Here is a 4,887-nt window from a genome sequence, read left to right on the forward strand (position 1 = left end):
ACTGCTTTCTCCCCGACCGCTCGATATAACAACATAAAAAACCAAGCTGCTTTATTATTTATATAGCGTTTTACCATTCCGTGTTGTAATAGTCAGTCAGTTTGGATTAGATTTATATAGCATTGGATCAATCAGTATCTTTGAGTGGTAGTTTCCTAATTGGAATCAACTTAGATTAGATTTATATAGATATTAGATATAATTATATATATATATATATATATATATATATATATGAGGATTAATATCAATGGAATCAAGACATATTAAAAGATAAAAGATAAAATTGTTTTTATCCTTTATAATAGCTTATTCCTCTTTAGTTTAGCTTAGTTTAGAGTAAGTAGGACTCTTAAAATAAATTGATTTATGACTGTAGGATCATCCCAAAACTACTTTCTCCCCGACCGCTCGATATAACAGCATAAAAAACCAAACTGCTTTGTTTATTCCTCTTTAGTTTAGCTTAGTTTAGAGTAAGGTGGACTCTTAAAATAAATTGATTTATGACCGTAGGATCATCCCAAAACTACTTTCTCCCCGAGCGCTCGATATAACTTAAAATAAATTTATTTATGACTGTAGGATCATCCCAAAACTACTTTCTTCCCGACCGCTCGATATAACAGCATAAAAAACCAAGCTGCTTTATTATATAGACTAGTTAGTGCCCGTTCCTTCGGCACGGATTTTATAAAGTTATTATGACATTTTATTATAATTTGCATGAACATATGTGAAATAATTGTTGTAGTTTTTGTTGTTGTTATATATATTGCATGGGTACTTCATATTTTCTGCCGTGTCTCGTGTCGCAGTGTTCAACACCATGTCATCGTGTCTGACGCGGACACACGATCCAGATACGACACCTACAATTTTACAATAAGAGGTGTAAGATAATGTATCTTTTATAAGATATGACCTACAAAAATGTAAAATATTATAATTGATATTATGTAACCACAGAATTTAACTTATGTTTTCAATGACTTTATTGCCAAATAGTTTTTCTAATAAAAAATTAAAAAATTAAAATAAATATTAGCTGTACGTGTCCACGTATCTGCTTTTTAGACCATACCGTGTCCAAATCTCCGTAGCAGTGTCCAAATTGGACACTTGTACCCGTACCCATGCAACACAGGCAATAAGTTATAGGCTTAATGACTTGATATTGGACACAATAAGAATAGAATTATATTTAAGTAAAAAAAAAAAATTCGTTATATTCTAGCACACATCCCCTAATGTTAATATTGAGTAGATGCGTATGTTCGATAGTGTGTAATGTAAAATTACACATGCATTATTTATAATGGAATTTTTTTTTTTTGAAATGTAAGCTACTCGGAAAGGGTAATGCACTAAGCAACAATTTATTCAATGATGCAGATTAGTTTACTTTTATAAATTTTATCACTAATTTATCGAAAACATTTGGAAGTAGGTAAACAACGTATAACATTTTGGAATAGAGGAAACATTGGTAATTAGAATCCTAACAACTACAAAATTATTCCTGAAGGTAAGATGGTGGCAAACAGGAGCGGACCTACATCAGGGCTAACAGGAGCTGTAGGCCCCCTAAGTTTCTGTGGAAAAACAAACAAAAAAATCTACATATAGTTGGATACAGTGATATACAAAACAAAATTATTTAAGGAAAATAAATAATAAAAATCCTTATTGCTAGTTTTCCTCTCTTTCCTTTCCTGTCTAATTGTATTCAAGATTAGTGAAAGTGTAAAACGAACCAACCTTTTAACCGGTTGACATACTTTTTTAAAAAAAAATACTCAAGGTTAATTGTAGCAGCCCCCTACTGTTTAAGTCTGGGTCCCCGCTCGTGGTGGCAAGTGATGATCGAGTTGAACATAATCAAAAGAAACTAAAGCAAGGAAATTACTCGTTAGCAAAATGTTTCTTTTGCACGAAAAGTGAGCAATATCATAAATAACAATAGACTTGGTACCATAAAGTTCCAGGAATGAAGGCCAAGCTCCTTACATATGAAGCAGAGCATACTAAATGAGACAAACCTATACTATGATCTAAAAGGCCATGCCAAAGCTATAACAAACTGAGCCATATGTTAATTTGAGGCATACTCTACGGCGACATCATTTGTAAAATTGATTCCATCCATGTCCATATGACTCTCCATTTTGTAACTTGAGTTGAAGCTCTTCCCATCTTGCTCTAAACTTCCAAGGCACTGGCCTCTTGCTAGAGGCAAGTACAGCTGCATGATAGAGTTATTGACCTCTTGTTAGAATTCAGATGGATTATTGAAGAGTATGTGGTTTTACATGTGTGGATTATTGAACAGTTCTAAAGGAATGCAAACCACACCAATGACTCACACATTTTTTAAAATGGAAGAAAAAATATGGGAAAGTTGACCTGCTTTCAGAAATCAAACTCATCTTATTCATAAATTGAACAAACATAACCCTATAATATTTGAAGCACATAAGAAAACATATGTCAATATGTTATGAACACAAACAGACCTTTAAAAAACGACAAATTTCCTTCCACGTTGCAAGAGTATGAGAATAAGTTACCATAAGTTAGATTTATAGCTTATGCTTCAAATGCATTACACACATTTCGTATCAAATTATGAGTACATAATTAATCTTCAAAAGGAGCAAACAATAGGAACTGCCGACCAACTTGCACATAATTTTTTCATTTAAGTTAACAGTTGTGCCTCCCTCATCTGGTGGTGTAAAGAAAAATTCATTCCAAAAATAAATCATTATAGTCAACACAATACTAATTAAGCAAATATGAGCAAATCACAAAAAACGTACAGTACTTCTAAAGACAGTTTGCATTTGAAATGAAATTACTTTTTTGCATTATCAAATCAAATTATTGCAAGCGTCAAGCCAAACAAACAATTGTGAAAGAAAATTATATTGTACTTGTAGTAGGAATCGGGACACAGAAAAACGCACAAAATAAAAAAGGGGTGTCAATTTCCAGTCCTATTAATAACTTGTGAGTTGAACCTTGTATTCATTTTCACTCCTAGAGTGTAGTAGCATATGCACAAAATGAACTAAGAAGCAACACTGTAGCAAAATCCCATGACCACCGGATGACACAAAATGACCAAAAGTAATACTGATTCAGGGTTTTTTTTAAGCAAATATTTAGCTCTAGTAGTTGCCCTTATTAGTGGTTAAAGTTTTCCAAAAAGTTTTTTAATGTAAAACATGTAGATGCTCCTATCATGTTCACTTGACATGCAAATTTCAAATCATTCATGTTCATATGACACTGGATACAGTGAGAAACACACCTACACATCCCAATGAACAAAATTTGGAAGCACGTTGCGATCTCGCAATTAAAAAAAAATAAAAAAGAAATACAACAAATAGATGGATGAAACAGGTAAGCTTCACATAGGGTAGGCAAGTCTTATTACCTTAATATGGATTATTCCTTAATTGTGTTACATATGTATATTGCAAGATGCCTTCCCCATCCTTGGTCATGAGCACGCGACTACTTGGCTGTTTAAATTTCCTATGCAGACTCCAACATTAAGCATGGAAATTTTCTGGATATAAAAAGCCAACAAAAGCTCGTCAAATTCTATAAGCCTTCCCACTCCACAAAACACACACTCACACACACACACACAATTTCAAGTCATGACCGTGTATTAAGAAAGAGACCAAGTATCTAAAGAAATTTTTATGGCGCAATCTTCATGTCAGTATGTCCCCAATAATTCACACTGGACACCAAATGGACAATAGAAGCTACATTTACATAGAACTGTAAAATATTTAATTTAAAAGATTTCATTTAGTAGAATCTGAAATGCTAGAAAGAAACAGAGAGCAATATATAGAGCCAAATCCCTTCAAATTGAATGGATATCTAATCTATTTCTTTAATGAAAACCTACATCTAGAAAGTTCAATTTGTAGTGCATTATAATCATTTAAACTAGAATAATTTAGGCTCTAAAACGACAATGAAAACCATAGAAAGATAAAAACCACTATACTTCAATTGCGCAATAACGGAAAGTGCACCATGTTTCGTAACTATACATGCAATCCTATATAAAGAAGATTTCCTTCTAGATTTGGATTTTGGAAGAGTTAAATCTTGTTTTTTTGGTGGTGTCAAGATGCAAAGCAATATACTCACCTAGTTATTAATAGTGGCTCTCACCTTAGTAAGTCAATAACGTTCAAATAAAGGATATAGCTAACGGTTGTGTACATGTTGATCTGAACTTAAAGATGGAATTACAGTGAAAATTGCATACAACCGGTAGCCCATCATAAAAATATTGAAAATGAAATAAGAAACAGGGTCCTCAGTCACTTACCCCAGCAGTAGGATGAAATTTTCTCTTCTAGTTTTGTTCTCTGCAAACCGAAAGCATTGTTACCAATTCGCTATTTCAATTTTTTTTCGTACATGCAACCAATTCATAAACCGGAAGAAACAAAATAAGGAAAAATTGAAAAAAAATAAATAAATGAAAACATAAGATAAAAATCATAACACTAAATAAGAAAAAAGGAATAAAAGGAGGAAAAGGGGAAAAACAAGGGGGAGAGAAGGAAAAAGGAACCCAGGATCTTCTCTTTATAAGAATTGCAATAGATAGTTAATGGGTATCAGTGTGAATGGGTGTGAGGAAGCGAATCCAAACCCTCCACACCAACTATCTAAGAAATTTTAATGTTAAACCAAAATAAGGAATTGAACATATGCAATCACAATGAAAAGGAAATAAATTGTATCATACCATGGTTCTCTTATGTTTCAATTCCAAGTAATTTTATTTGGGTCACAAACCTCACCAAGAGAATCATATCATAGTAATTAAATAAATGAAAAGAC

The sequence above is a fragment of the Coptis chinensis genome, chromosome 7 (genome assembly GCF_015680905.1).
Source record: "Coptis chinensis isolate HL-2020 chromosome 7, ASM1568090v1, whole genome shotgun sequence".
NCBI classification, from domain to species: domain Eukaryota; kingdom Viridiplantae; phylum Streptophyta; class Magnoliopsida; order Ranunculales; family Ranunculaceae; genus Coptis; species Coptis chinensis.